This window comes from Brienomyrus brachyistius, chromosome 2 (assembly GCF_023856365.1).
Source record: "Brienomyrus brachyistius isolate T26 chromosome 2, BBRACH_0.4, whole genome shotgun sequence".
Taxonomy (NCBI): Eukaryota; Metazoa; Chordata; class Actinopteri; order Osteoglossiformes; family Mormyridae; genus Brienomyrus; species Brienomyrus brachyistius.
The window spans coordinates 38,036,976-38,051,956 of record NC_064534.1 but is presented as its reverse complement, the minus strand read 5'-3'; the positions used below and the strand labels follow the sequence as shown (position 1 = coordinate 38,051,956).

Below are 14,981 nucleotides of genomic sequence, written 5' to 3'. Positions count from 1 at the left end.
GAACAGCTTACAGCACCTAGAATTACCAGGAAGTATTTAGAGTAAAACGGTTTCTAAAAGCTGCCTTTATGAATGAGAGAAAAATATATATATATATAAAATAGTAAAATGGAAGGGGAGTGCTAGATTTAAATTAATCGTGAAGTGGAGCGCCCCCTGTATAAAGTAAAAGTGAGAAAAGCTTACAGCACCTGGTATTCCCAGGTGGTCACCTATCCAAGTACTGACCAGACCCAACCCTGCTTAGCTTCCAAGATCAGATGAGATCGGGCGTGTTCAGGGTGGTACGGCCGTAAGCGAGAGATGTGACCAAAAACAGCCCTTTTGCATTACACGCGTCTATACATGCCAGTTAGTCCCATTGGATCCTACTCCTGGTTTTTTTTTTTTTTTTTATCTGACTCACACTGCAGCACCACCATCCAATCGGCAGCGCCGGACCCACACCAAACATTCACCAAACTACTCAGCCGGCAGCCTACCACAATTATTCCATTCTTTCCGCATCCGCACACTTCCTTCTCTTTAACTCCTTTTCACTACCGCACAGGTTAATCGCCGCACGTCCCCCGCCGGCAAACATTACTCCTTTGCCTACTGCATGCAGGCTTCTCTTAACGACCCTCTGTTATCAACTCCGCTAACAGCCACAAAATCTCCGCCGCACGAAGCCCACTGGTAGCTGCTGAATCACATGCTTCCCCAAAACGTTGCGCTGTCAGAACACTGGGAGCTACACACACCAACAAGTCCATACTGCAGGCTGCAGCCAGAACAATTTTCTACATTCAAACATCGACGGCCTCTTCTCTCTAAAAATTCACCAGACCGCTTCTACCACCAGCAAAGAAGTTTCCATCCCTAATTCCTCTGTGATTCCCACTAACCTAAACATTAAGCTGGCATTGAAGGGTGTGAATTACCCCGGCCAATCTGTTCTTTTAAATACAGCTTTTAGCAAGTTTTGAAAGGAGAAGAGCAGAACTTGCTATGCCAATAATATCGAGTCTTCTGTGGCGAAGTGGTTTTTGCATAGAAAACAAAGCGGTCAGTTGAAGAGGAATAATATCAGTACTTTGTTTAAAACTGTGTGTAAAAAGCTGTCTCTTTATCATTAACAATAAGTTGTAAAACGTGAATGGGGAGTGACAGTCTTCAAGTTTGTGAGAAGATCGCGCCCTGGTGGAATAAAGGCACGAACAGCTTACAGCACCTAGAATTACCAGGAAGTATTTAGAGTAAAACGGTTTCTAAAAGCTGGCTTTATGAAAGAGAGAAAAAATATATATATATAAAATAGTAAAATGGAAGGGGAGTGCTAGATTTAAATTAATCGTGAAGTGGAGCGCCCCCTGTATAAAGTAAAAGTGAGAAAAGCTTACAGCACCTGGTATTCCCAGGTGGTCTCCCATCCAAGTACTAACCAGACCCTACGCTGCTTAGCTTCCGAGATCAGACGAGATCGGGCGTGTTCAGGGTGGTATGGCCGTAAGCGAGAGATGCTACCAAAAACAGCCCTTTTGCATTACACGCCTCTATACATGCCAGTTGGTCCCATTGGATCCTACTCCTGGTTTTTTTTTTTTTTTTTATGTGACTCACACTGCAGCCCCACCATCCAATCGGCAACGCCGGACCCACACCAAACATTCACCAAACTACTCAGCCGGCAGCCTACCACAATTATTCCATTCTTTCCGCATCCGCACACTTCCTTCTCTTTAACTCCTTTTCACTACCGCACAGGTTAATCGCCGCACGTCCCCCGCCAGCAAACATTACTCCTTTGCCTACTGCATGCAGGCTTCTCTTAACGACCCTCTGTTATCAACTCCGCTAACAGCCACAAAATCTCCGCCGCACGAAGCCCACTGGTAGCTGCTGAATCACATGCTTCCCCAAAACGTTGCGCTGTCAGAACACTGGGAGCTACACACACCAACAAGTCCATACTGCAGGCTGCAGCCAGAACAATTTTCTACATTCAAACATCGATGGCCTCTTCTCTCTAAAAATTCACCAGACCGCTTCTACCACCAGCAAAGAAGTTTCCATCCCTAATTCCTCTGTGATTCCCAATAACCTAAACATTAAGCTGGCATTGAAGGGTGTGAATTACCCCGGCCAATCTGTTCTTTTAAATACAGCTTTTAGCAAGTTTTGAAAGGAGAAGAGCAGAACTTGCTATGCCAATAATATCGAGGCTTCTGTGGCGAAGTGGTTTTTGCATAGAAAACAAAGCGGTCAGTTGAAGAGGAATAATATCAGTACTTTGTTTAAAACTGTGTGTAAAAAGCTGTCTCTTTATCATTAACAATAAGTTGTAAAACGTGAATGGGGAGTGACAGTCTTCAAGTTTGTGTGAAGATCGCGCCCTGGTGGAATAAAGGCACGAACAGCTTACAGCACCTAGAATTACCAGGAAGTATTTAGAGTAAAACGGTTTCTAAAAGCTGCCTTTATGAATGAGAGAAAAATATATATATATATAAAATAGTAAAATGGAAGGGGAGTGCTAGATTTAAATTAATCGTGAAGTGGAGCGCCCCCTGTATAAAGTAAAAGTGAGAAGAGCTTACAGCACCTGGTATTCCCAGGTGGTCACCTATCCAAGTACTGACCAGACCCAATCCTGCTTAGCTTCCAAGATCAGATGAGATCGGGCGTGTTCAGGGTGGTACGGCCGTAAGCGAGAGATGTGACCAAAAACAGCCCTTTTGCATTACACGCGTCTATACATGCCAGTTAGTCCCATTGGATCCTACTCCTGGTTTTTTTTTTTTTTTTTATCTGACTCACACTGCAGCACCACCATCCAATCGGCAGCGCCGGACCCACACCAAACATTCACCAAACTACTCAGCCGGCAGCCTACCACAATTATTCCATTCTTTCCGCATCCGCACACTTCCTTCTCTTTAACTCCTTTTCACTACCGCACAGGTTAATCGCCGCACGTCCCCCGCCGGCAAACATTACTCCTTTGCCTACTGCATGCAGGCTTCTCTTAACGACCCTCTGTTATCAACTCCGCTAACAGCCACAAAATCTCCGCCGCACGAAGCCCACTGGTAGCTGCTGAATCACATGCTTCCCCAAAACGTTGCGCTGTCAGAACACTGGGAGCTACACACACCAACAAGTCCATACTGCAGGCTGCAGCCAGAACAATTTTCTACATTCAAACATCGACGGCCTCTTCTCTCTAAAAATTCACCAGACCGCTTCTACCACCAGCAAAGAAGTTTCCATCCCTAATTCCTCTGTGATTCCCACTAACCTAAACATTAAGCTGGCATTGAAGGGTGTGAATTACCCCGGCCAATCTGTTCTTTTAAATACAGCTTTTAGCAAGTTTTGAAAGGAGAAGAGCAGAACTTGCTATGCCAATAATATCGAGTCTTCTGTGGCGAAGTGGTTTTTGCATAGAAAACAAAGCGGTCAGTTGAAGAGGAATAATATCAGTACTTTGTTTAAAACTGTGTGTAAAAAGCTGTCTCTTTATCATTAACAATAAGTTGTAAAACGTGAATGGGGAGTGACAGTCTTCAAGTTTGTGAGAAGATCGCGCCCTGGTGGAATAAAGGCACGAACAGCTTACAGCACCTAGAATTACCAGGAAGTATTTTGAGTAAAACGGTGCGTAAAAGCTGCCTTTATGAATGAGAGAAAAAAAAAAATATATATATAAAATAGTAAAATGGAAGGGGAGTGATAGATTTAAATTAATCGTGAAGTGGAGCGCCCCCTGTATAAAGTAAAAGTGAGAAAAGCTTACAGCACCTGGTATTCCCAGGTGGTCTCCCATCCAAGTACTAACCAGACCCTACCCTGCTTAGCTTCCGAGATCAGACAAGATCGGGCGTGTTCAGGGTGGTATGGCCATAAGCGAGAGACACTACCAAAAACAGCCCTTTTGCATTACACGCCTCTATACATGCCAGTTGGTCCCATTGGATCCTACTCCTGGTTTTTTTTTTTTTTTTTATCTGACTCTCAATGCAGCCCCACCATCCAATCGGCAACGCCGGAACCACACCAAACATTCACCAAACTACTCAGCCGGCAGCCTACCACAATTATTCCATTCTTTCCGCATCCGCACACTTCCTTCTCTTTAACTCCTTTTCACTACCGCACAGGTTAATCGCCGCACATCCCCCGCCAGCAAACATTACTCCTTTGCCTACTGCATGCAGGCTTCTCTTAAAGACCCTCTGTTATCAACTCCGCTAACAGCCACAAAATCTCCGCCGCACGAAGCCCACTGGTAGCTGCTGAATCACATGCTTCCCCAAAACGTTGCGCTGTCAGAACACTGGGAGCTACACACACCAAGTCCATACTGCAGTCTGCAGCCAGAACAATTTTCTACATTCAAACATCGACGGCCTCTTCTCTCTAAAAATTCACCAGACCGCTTCTACCACCAGCAAAGAAGTTTCCATCCCTAATTCCTCTGTGATTCCCACTAACCTAAACATTAAGCTGGCATTGAAGGGTGTGAATTACCCCGGCCAATCTGTTCTTTTAAATACAGCTTTTAGCAAGTTTTGAAAGGAGAAGAGCAGAACTTGCTATGCCAATAATATCGAGTCTTCTGTGGCGAAGTGGTTTTTGCATAGAAAACAAAGCGGTCAGTTGAAGAGGAATAATATCAGTACTTTGTTTAAAACTGTGTGTAAAAAGCTGTCTCTTTATCATTAACAATAAGTTGTAAAACGTGAATGGGGAGTGACAGTCTTCAAGTTTGTGAGAAGATCGCGCCCTGGTGGAATAAAGGCACGAACAGCTTACAGCACCTAGAATTACCAGGAAGTATTTAGAGTAAAACGGTTTCTAAAAGCTGGCTTTATGAAAGAGAGAAAAAAAATATATATATAAAATAGTAAAATGGAAGGGGAGTGCTAGATTTAAATTAATCGTGAAGTGGAGCGCCCCCTGTATAAAGTAAAAGTGAGAAAAGCTTACAGCACCTGGTATTCCCAGGTGGTCACCTATCCAAGTACTGACCAGACCCTACCCTGCTTAACTTCCAAGATCAGATGAGATCGGGCGTGTTCAGGGTGGTACGGCTGTAAGCGAAAGATGCGACCAAAAACAGCCCTTTTGCATTACACGCGTCTATACATGCCAGTTAGTCCCATTGGATCCTACTCCTGGTTTTTTTTTTTTTTTTTTTATCTGACTCACACTGCAGCACCACCATCCAATCGGCAGCGCCGGACCCACACCAAACATTCACCAAACTACTCAGCCGGCAGCCTACCACAATTATTCCATTCTTTCCGCATCCGCACACTTCCTTCTCTTTAACTCCTTTTCACTACCGCACAGGTTAATCGCCGCACGTCCCCCGCCGGCAAACATTACTCCTTTGCCTACTGCATGCAGGCTTCTCTTAACGACCCTCTGTTATCAACTCCGCTAACAGCCACAAAATCTCCGCCGCACGAAGCCCACTGGTAGCTGCTGAATCACATGCTTCCCCAAAACGTTGCGCTGTCAGAACACTGGGAGCTACACACACCAACAAGTCCATACTGCAGGCTGCAGCCAGAACAATTTTCTACATTCAAACATCGACGGCCTCTTCTCTCTAAAAATTCACCAGACCGCTTCTACCACCAGCAAAGAAGTTTCCATCCCTAATTCCTCTGTGATTCCCACTAACCTAAACATTAAGCTGGCATTGAAGGGTGTGAATTACCCCGGCCAATCTGTTCTTTTAAATACAGCTTTTAGCAAGTTTTGAAAGGAGAAGAGCAGAACTTGCTATGCCAATAATATCGAGACTTCTGTGGCGAAGTGGTTTTTGCATAGAAAACAAAGCGGTCAGTTGAAGAGGAATAATATCAGTACTTTGTTTAAAACTGTGTGTAAAAAGCTGTCTCTTAATCATTAACAATAAGTTGTAAAACGTGAATGGGGAGTGACAGTCTTCAAGTTTGTGAGAAGATCGCGCCCTGGTGGAATAAAGGCACGAACAGCTTACAGCACCTAGAATTACCAGGAAGTATTTTGAGTAAAACGGTGCGTAAAAGCTGCCTTTATGAATGAGAGAAAAAAAAATATATATATATAAAATAGTAAAATGGAAGGGGAGTGATAGATTTAAATTAATCGTGAAGTGGAGCGCCCCCTGTATAAAGTAAAAGTGAGAAAACCTTACAGGACCTGGTATTCCCAGGTGGTCTACCATCCAAGTACTAACCAGACCCTACCCTGCTTAGCTTCCGAGATCAGACGAGATCGGGCGTGTTCAGGGTGGTATGGCCATAAGCGAGAGACACTACCAAAAACAGCCGTTTTGCATTACACGCCTCTATACATGCCAGTTGGTCCCATTGGATCCTACTCCTGGTTTTTTTTTTTTTTTTTATCTGACTCACACTGCAGCCCCACCATCCAATCGGCAACGCCGGACCCACACCAAACATTCACCAAACTACTCAGCCGGCAGCCTACCACAATTATTCCATTCTTTCCGCATCCGCACACTTCCTTCTCTTTAACTCCTTTTCACTACCGCACAGGTTAATCGCCGCACGTCCCCCGCCAGCAAACATTACTCCTTTGCCTACTGCATGCAGGCTTCTCTTAACGACCCTCTGTTATCAACTCCGCTAACAGCCACAAAATCTCCGCCGCACGAAGCCCACTGGTAGCTGCTGAATCACATGCTTCCCCAAAACGTTGCGCTGTCAGAACACTGGGAGCTACACACACCAACAAGTCCATACTGCAGGCTGCAGCCAGAACAATTTTCTACATTCAAACATCGACGGCCTCTTCTCTCTAAAAATTCACCAGACCGCTTCTACCACCAGCAAAGAAGTTTCCATCCCTAATTCCTCTGTGATTCCCACTAACCTAAACATTAAGCTGGCATTGAAGGGTGTGAATTACCCCGGCCAATCTGTTCTTTTAAATACAGCTTTTAGCAAGTTTTGAAAGGAGAAGAGCAGAACTTGCTATGCCAATAATATCGAGTCTTCTGTGGCGAAGTGGTTTTTGCATAGAAAACAAAGCGGTCAGTTGAAGAGGAATAATATCAGTACTTTGTTTAAAACTGTGTGTAAAAAGCTGTCTCTTTATCATTAACAATAAGTTGTAAAACGTGAATGGGGAGTGACAGTCTTCAAGTTTGTGAGAAGATCGCGCCATGGTGGAATAAAGGCACGAACAGCTTACAGCACCTAGAATTACCAGGAAGTATTTAGAGTAAAACGGTTTCTAAAAGCTGGCTTTATGAAAGAGAGAAAAAAAATATATATATAAAATAGTAAAATGGAAGGGGAGTGCTAGATTTAAATTAATCGTGAAGTGGAGCGCCCCCTGTATAAAGTAAAAGTGAGAAAAGCTTACAGCACCTGGTATTCCCAGGTGGTCACCTATCCAAGTACTGACCAGACCCTACCCTGCTTAGCTTCCAAGATCAGATGAGATTGGGCGTGTTCAGGGTGGTACGGCCGTAAGCCAGAGATGCGACCATAAACAGCCCTTTTGCATTACACGCGTCTATTCATGCCAGTTAGTCCCATTGGATCCTACTCCTGGTTATTTTTTTATTTTTTATCTGACTCACACTGCAGCACCACCATCCAATCGGCAGCGCCGGACCCACACCAAACATTCACCAAACTACTCAGCCGGCAGCCTACCACAATTATTCCATTCTTTCCGCATCCGCACACTTCCTTCTCTTTAACTCCTTTTCACTTCCGCACAGGTTAATCGCCGCACGTCCCCCGCCGGCAAACATTACTCCTTTGCCTACTGCATGCAGGCTTCTCTTAACGACCCTCTGTTATCAACTCCGCTAACAGCCACAAAATCTCCGCCGCACGAAGCCCACTGGTAGCTGCTGAATCACATGCTTCCCCAAAACGTTGCGCTGTCAGAACACTGGGAGCTACACACACCAACAAGTCCATACTGCAGGCTGCAGCCAGAACAATTTTCTACATTCAAACATCGACGGCCTCTTCTCTCTAAAAATTCACCAGACCGCTTCTACCACCAGCAAAGAAGTTTCCATCCCTAATTCCTCTGTGATTCCCACTAACCTAAACATTAAGCTGGCATTGAAGGGTGTGAATTACCCCGGCCAATCTGTTCTTTTAAATACAGCTTTTAGCAAGTTTTGAAAGGAGGAGAAGAGCAGATAATATGCCAATAATATCAAATATTCTGTGGCGAAGTGGTTTTTGCATAGAAAACAAAGCGGTGAGTTGAAGAGGAATTATATTAGTACTTTGTTTAAAACTGTGTGTAAAAAGCTGTCTCTTTATTATTAACAATAAGTTGTAAAACGTGAATGGGGAGTGACAGTCTTCAAGTTTGTGAGAAGATCGCGCCCTGGTGGAATAAAGGCACGAACAGCTTACAGCAGCTATAATTATCAGGCAGTATTTAGAGTAAAACGGTGTGTAAAAGCTGCCTTTATGAATGAGAGAAAAAAGAAATATATAAAATAGTAAAATGGAAGGGGAGTGATAGATTTAAATTAATCGTGAAGTGGAGCGCCCCCTGTATAAAGTAAAAGTGAGAAAAGCTTACAGCACCTGGTATTCCAAGGTGGTCTCCCATCCAAGTACTAACCACACCCTACCCTGCTTAGCTTCCGAGATCAGACGAGATCGGGCGTGTTCAGGGTGGTATGGCCATAAGCGAGAGATGCTACCAAAAACAGCCCTTTTGCATTACACGCCTCTATACATGCCAGTTGGTCCCATTGGATCCTACTAATGTTCTTTTTTTTTTTTTTATCTGACTCACACTGCAGCCCCACCATCCAATCGGCAGCGCCAGACCCACACCAAACATTCACCAAACTACTCAGCCAGCAGCCTACCACAATTATTCCATTCTTTCCGCATCTGCACACTTCCTTCTTTTTAACTCCTTTTCACTACCGCATAGGTTAATCGCCGCACGTCCCCCGCCGGCAAACATTACTCCTTTGCCTACTGCATGCAGGCTTCTCTTAACGACCCTCTGTTATCAACTCCGCTAACAGCCACAAAATCTCTGCCGCACGAAGCCCACTGGTAGCTGCTGAATCACATGCTTCCCCAAAACGTCGCGCTGTCAGAACACTGGGAGCTACACACACCAACAAGTCCATACTGCAGGCTGCAGCCAGAACAATTTTCTACATTCAAACATCGACGGCCTCTTCTCTCTAAAAATTCACCAGACCGCTTCTACCACCAGCAAAGAAGTTTCCATCCCTAATTCCTCTGTGACTCCCACTAACCTAAACATTAAGCTGGCATTGAAGGGTGTGAATTACCCCGGCCAATCTGTTCTTTTAAATACAGCTTTTAGCAAGTTTTGAAAGGAGAAGAGCAGAACTTGCTATGCCAATAATATCGAGTCTTCTGTGGCGAAGTGGTTTTTGCATAGAAAACAAAGCGGTCAGTTGAAGAGGAATAATATCAGTACTTTGTTTAAAACTGTGTGTAAAAAGCTGTCTCTTTATCATTAACAATAAGTTGTAAAACGTGAATGGGGAGTGACAGTCTTCAAGTTTGTGAGAAGATCGCGCCCTGGTGGAATAAAGGCACGAACAGCTTAGAGCACCTTGAATTACCAGGAAGTATTTAGAGTAAAACGGTGTGTAAAAGCTACCTTTATGAATGAGAGAAAAATATATATATATATATAAAATAGTAAAATAGAAGGGGAGTGATAGATTTAAATTAATCGTGAAGTGGAGCGCCCCCTGTATAAAGTAAAAGTGAGAAAAGCTTACAGCACCTGGTATTCCCAGGAGGTCTCCCATCCAAGTACTAACCAGACCCTATCCTGCTTAGCTTATGAGATCAGATGAGATCGGGCGTGTTCAGGGTGGTATCGCCATAAGCGAGAGACGCTACCAAAAACAGCCCTTTTGCATTACACGCCTCTATACATGCCAGTTGGTCCCATTGGATCCTACTAATGTTCTTTTTTTTTTTTTTATCTGACTCACACTGCAGCCCCACCATCCAATCGGCAGCGCCGGACCCACACCAAACATTCACCAAACTACTCAGCCAGCAGCCTACCACAATTATTCCATTCTTTCCGCATTAGCACACTTCCTTCTTTTTAACTCCTTTTCACTACCGCACAGGTTAATCGCCGCACGTCCCCCGCCGGCAAACATTACTCCTTTGCCTACTGCATGCAGGCTTCTCTTAACGACCCTCTGTTATCAACTCCGCTAACAGCCACAAAATCTCCGCCGCACGAAGCCCACTGGTAGCTGCTGAATCACATGCTTCCCCAAAACGTCGCGCTGTCAGAACACTGGGAGCTACACACACCAACAAGTCCATACTGCAGGCTGCAGCCAGAACAATTTTCTACATTCAAACATCGACGGCCTCTTCTCTCTAAAAATTCACCAGACCGCTTCTACCACCAGCAAAGAAGTTTCCATCCCTAATTCCTCTGTGACTCCCACTAACCTAAACATTAAGCTGGCATTGAAGGGTGTGAATTACCCCGGCCAATCTGTTCTTTTAAATACAGCTTTTAGCAAGTTTTGAAAGGAGAAGAGCAGAACTTGCTATGCCAATAATATCGAGTCTTCTGTGGCGAAGTGGTTTTTGCATAGAAAACAAAGCGGTCAGTTGAAGAGGAATAATATCAGTACTTTGTTTAAAACTGTGTGTAAAAAGCTGTCTCTTTATCATTAACAATAAGTTGTAAAATGTGAATGGGGAGTGACAGTCTTCAAGTTTGTGAGAAGATCGCGCCCTGGTGGAATAAAGGCACGAACAGCTTACAGCACCTAGAATTACCAGGAAGTATTTAGAGTAAAACGGTTTCTAAAAGCTGCCTTTATGAATGAGAGAAAAAAAAAAATATATATATATAAAATAGTAAAATGGAAGGGGAGTGATAGATTTAAATTAATCGTGAAGTGGAGCGCCCCCTGTATAAAGTAAAAGTGAGAAAAGCTTACAGCACCTGGTATTCCCAGGTGGTCTCCCATCCAAGTACTAACCAGACCCTACCCTGCTTAGCTTCCGAGATCAGACGAGATCGGGCGTGTTCAGGGTGGTATGGCCGTAAGCGAGAGATGCTACCAAAAACAGCCCTTTTGCATTACACGCCTCTATACATGCCAGTTGGTCCCATTGGATCCTACTAATGTTCTTTTTTTTTTTTATCTGACTCACACTGCAGCCCCACCATCCAATCGGCAGCGCCGGACCCACACCAAACATTCACCAAACTACTCAGCCAGCAGCCTACCACAATTATTCCATTCTTTCCGCATCCGCACACTTCCTTCTTTTTAACTCCTTTTCACTACCGCACAGGTTAATCGCCGCACGTCCCCCGCCGGCAAACATTACTCCTTTGCCTACTGCATGCAGGCTTCTCTTAACGACCCTCTGTTATCAACTCCGCTAACAGCCACAAAATCTCTGCCGCACGAAGCCCACTGGTAGCTGCTGAATCACATGCTTCCCCAAAACGTCGCGCTGTCAGAACACTGGGAGCTACACACACCAACAAGTCCATACTGCAGGCTGCAGCCAGAACAATTTTCTACATTCAAACATCGACGGCCTCTTCTCTCTAAAAATTCACCAGACCGCTTCTACCACCAGCAAAGAAGTTTCCATCCCTAATTCCTCTGTGACTCCCACTAACCTAAACATTAAGCTGGCATTGAAGGGTGTGAATTACCCCGGCCAATCTGTTCTTTTAAATACAGCTTTTAGCAAGTTTTGAAAGGAGAAGAGCAGAACTTGCTATGCCAATAATATCGAGTCTTCTGTGGCGAAGTGGTTTTTGCATAGAAAACAAAGCGGTCAGTTGAAGAGGAATAATATCAGTACTTTGTTTAAAACTGTGTGTAAAAAGCTGTCTCTTTATCATTAACAATAAGTTGTAAAACGTGAATGGGGAGTGACAGTCTTCAAGTTTGTGAGAAGATCGCGCCCTGGTGGAATAAAGGCACGAACAGCTTACAGCACCTAGAATTACCAGGAAGTATTTAGAGTAAAACGGTGTGTAAAAGCTGCCTTTATGAATGAGAGAAAAAAAATATATATATATAAAATAGTAAAATGGAAGGGGAGTGATAGATTTAAATTAATCGTGAAGTGGAGCGCCCCCTGTATAAAGTAAAAGTGAGAAAAGCTTACAGCACCCGGTATTCCCAGGTGGTCTCCCATCCAAGTACTAACCACACCCTACCCTGCTTAGCTTCCGAGATCAGACGAGATCGGGCGTGTTCAGGGTGGTATGGCCGTAAGCGAGAGATGCTACCAAAAACAGCCCTTTTGCATTACACGCCTCTATACATGCCAGTTGGTCTCATTGGATCCTAGAGAGAGATGGAATACCGCTTCCATCAAATTGACAGGTCAGGTCAAAAGGTCACTTGTGGGCGGGGCTTGTGTAGGCGGGGCTTGGTTGTGGTGGTACGATGTGACGTCACGGGAGTTGTATTTATTATTTATTTATTATTTATTTCATTATTTATTTATTAAATTATTTATTTATTAAATGATTTATTATTTATTTTAAATTATAATTTTAAATTAAATTATTATTTATTATTATTATAAATTATTTTAAATGATTTATTTAATTATTTTATTTTTAAATTATATTGAGGAGAGTGCTATATTGAGGAGAGTGCTTATGAGTGTGTGTGTGTGTTATTTTAATAAGTTATTATTTTGTCGGGCACAGCCGGGGCCGAGCGGGGGTGGGTTACCTGATGGAGCGTGAGCGTACGGCGTGTCTGGTGTTACGGTACCGCGGTAAGGTCCCGGGCTTTGGAGAATCAGCAAAGGCCTTAGAACCCTGTGTCTGGTGCGGTACTGCGCTAAGGTCCCCGCGGGCTCGGATAATCCTCGGAGAGAGCGATGCCGGAGAGCTGAGAGCCCTCCCGCTGCGCGAGTCTGAGAGAAACTCTGAGAGACTGAGACTCTGGGAGAAAATTATAAAGTTGGAGCAAAGAATGAGAGGAGGAGGAGGTGGAGGGTCTGTCGTCCAATAAAAACGCTTGGCGCTAGTTTTGACAATGTATGTGTGTTTCTTCCTCACGCAGGCGTTTGTATTACATCAGCGTATGGGGCCACACTTTTGAAGGCCGTCTCTAACGACTTGGGCCATACATCAAGTTGGACACCTTGTCTCCCAGTAAATCCTGTTTTCATACATGACAGTACAGATATGGGTTAACAGAGAAACGATATGACTGCACCTGGTTGATATTGCGGCGAGCGGGGGGGCCTATTCCTCCTAGGGCAGAGGCACAAGTATCTTCGAGGTCTTACCCTTCCTGCCAGCCAAAGAGGTTCATCCAGGCCTTACCCGGTGAGTATATTATTTCTTTTATTCGCGTGATAAAAATGCTAATTAATTAAATTAAATTAAATTAAATTAAAAATAACATTCTAATAATAGGTATTCTCTGTTTTTTCTATGTACAAGAGAGAGACTGCGCTGACCAGTCAAGAGAAAATCTACAAGAGACCTGAATCAGCAGTGTTATAAAGCACATAGCCAACGCTAATTAATAAAGAATTTAAGCATAATAGCCCAGACGTACCATGGCCTATAGCTGGTAGAAATGGAGCTATCCTACGGCCTACAAGATAAAAGCATATGGCACCAAATTGGAATCAGTAGTCTTTAAAAGAATAAATGGACTAGCAACTGTCTCTGGGGGAGCAGCCCCGGTAAGGTACTATTAAGCAGCATTTAGTGACATGCATCAAAACACATTTTTTAAAACTTTGACAGAATAAAGTCTTAGTTATTTTAATAAATACGTTTTTCAGTAAATGTTTATTCACGCGCATGCGGACAAACACACACCCCGGAGGTCAAACTAAAAAAAAAGTTGATACAAACTACAGTTGTATCGGACACGCACACAAAAACACAAAAGAGTTTGCTCAATCAAAAAAACACCAAACATATATAGTTCACGTTTTTTATTAAAATGTATAAGGATTGTTTTGATTTAAATTAATATGAGTGGAATATAAGTCATTTAGGCAACAGGATTTGAGGAAGAACCTAAATAGCAGCTAGAAATGACCGACCAGGCAGGCAGAAGTCTGCTTTTCTTATCTCACAAGTCATGGAAGGGTGGGAGGGGGGCCACATAAGTGTGGGGTAGGAACTGTGGAATCAGGCAGGGGTGTAAGAATTTAGGATATAGTCTTGTTATTTTAAAGAAGGTGTACATGATTATTTAATTATATTTAAAGAAGGTGTACATGATTATTTAATTACATTTAATAGCAACCAGTAAGCTGCATTTAGCACCATGCTGCAAATACACATTAAAAACTTTAAAGAATAAGGTCTTAGTTATTTTAATAAAGACATCCTACAAGGTGCCCACGGCCCCAGCTTATATAATCTACAAGCTTGATCTGAGATGCTTGCTGGAGTACAATGCTAAGTTGACAACGGTAACGGAGCTGCAGACTGTTTGATAGTTAATGAAACATAGTTCAAATTCAACAGTGTCAGCAGTCATCCACTATGCAGAGAGACTACAGATTCACTATAACGACCCCATTTATCTGCTAGAATTATTTAAAAATTGTTTTTGACAGAATAAAGCCTTAGTTATTTTAATAAATATGTTTTTTCAGTAAATGTATATTCATGCTCATGTGCACAAACACACACACACACACACACACCGGTGGTCAGGGGCTATAGAGTTTAACTTTAGGTCTGTGAAAATATAGGACCGCCATGTGTTTACAGACCCCAAAACATACTAACTTAGTCGTTCATGAGTCTTATTGTGAAAAACCACACAAAATAGACTTGTAAATTTTAAAGAAAACAACATTAACAGCTTTTGTTAATGTTTAAATGTATAAAAACTTTAGATGTGTTTGTTAAACAGTCAAACAAAAATGTGTTATTTTAAAGTAGTATAAAATATAACCTTAACTTTGGACGCAAGATGAACAACCTACACAGACACAAAC

General features: G+C 43.2%; 1 long non-coding RNA gene and 11 other non-coding genes across 12 annotated transcripts; 1 reads left to right on the top strand and 11 right to left on the bottom strand.

Moving 5' to 3' along the window:
- Positions 1-179: 179 nt before the first annotated feature.
- On the bottom strand, positions 180-298 carry LOC125736233 (5S ribosomal RNA). The gene has a single exon (XR_007395517.1). It is a non-coding gene; the product is annotated as a 5S ribosomal RNA (ribosomal RNA).
- Positions 299-1,375: 1,077 nt separating this feature from the next.
- Positions 1,376-1,494, bottom strand: LOC125734019 (5S ribosomal RNA). The gene has a single exon (XR_007393348.1). It is a non-coding gene; the product is annotated as a 5S ribosomal RNA (ribosomal RNA).
- A 1,078-nt stretch (positions 1,495-2,572) lies between these two features.
- Positions 2,573-2,691, bottom strand: LOC125730714 (5S ribosomal RNA). Its single transcript, XR_007391006.1, has one exon. It is a non-coding gene; the product is annotated as a 5S ribosomal RNA (ribosomal RNA).
- A 1,080-nt stretch (positions 2,692-3,771) lies between these two features.
- LOC125734323 (5S ribosomal RNA) lies at positions 3,772-3,890 on the bottom strand. Its single transcript, XR_007393639.1, has one exon. It is a non-coding gene; the product is annotated as a 5S ribosomal RNA (ribosomal RNA).
- A 1,074-nt stretch (positions 3,891-4,964) lies between these two features.
- On the bottom strand, positions 4,965-5,083 carry LOC125736030 (5S ribosomal RNA). Its single transcript, XR_007395313.1, has one exon. It is a non-coding gene; the product is annotated as a 5S ribosomal RNA (ribosomal RNA).
- Positions 5,084-6,165: 1,082 nt separating this feature from the next.
- LOC125730055 (5S ribosomal RNA) lies at positions 6,166-6,284 on the bottom strand. Its single transcript, XR_007390432.1, has one exon. It is a non-coding gene; the product is annotated as a 5S ribosomal RNA (ribosomal RNA).
- A 1,077-nt stretch (positions 6,285-7,361) lies between these two features.
- LOC125735968 (5S ribosomal RNA) lies at positions 7,362-7,480 on the bottom strand. The gene has a single exon (XR_007395252.1). It is a non-coding gene; the product is annotated as a 5S ribosomal RNA (ribosomal RNA).
- Positions 7,481-8,555: 1,075 nt separating this feature from the next.
- Positions 8,556-8,674, bottom strand: LOC125736170 (5S ribosomal RNA). Its single transcript, XR_007395456.1, has one exon. It is a non-coding gene; the product is annotated as a 5S ribosomal RNA (ribosomal RNA).
- Positions 8,675-9,753: 1,079 nt separating this feature from the next.
- On the bottom strand, positions 9,754-9,872 carry LOC125731065 (5S ribosomal RNA). The gene has a single exon (XR_007391354.1). It is a non-coding gene; the product is annotated as a 5S ribosomal RNA (ribosomal RNA).
- A 1,081-nt stretch (positions 9,873-10,953) lies between these two features.
- Positions 10,954-11,072, bottom strand: LOC125736421 (5S ribosomal RNA). Its single transcript, XR_007395700.1, has one exon. It is a non-coding gene; the product is annotated as a 5S ribosomal RNA (ribosomal RNA).
- Positions 11,073-12,148: 1,076 nt separating this feature from the next.
- Positions 12,149-12,267, bottom strand: LOC125734718 (5S ribosomal RNA). Its single transcript, XR_007394021.1, has one exon. It is a non-coding gene; the product is annotated as a 5S ribosomal RNA (ribosomal RNA).
- Positions 12,268-12,679: 412 nt separating this feature from the next.
- On the top strand, positions 12,680-14,332 carry LOC125712279 (uncharacterized). The gene is made up of 3 exons (XR_007383231.1): positions 12,680-13,338; positions 13,456-14,210; positions 14,244-14,332. It is a non-coding gene; the product is annotated as an uncharacterized LOC125712279 (long non-coding RNA).
- The last annotated feature ends 649 nt before the right edge of the window (positions 14,333-14,981 follow it).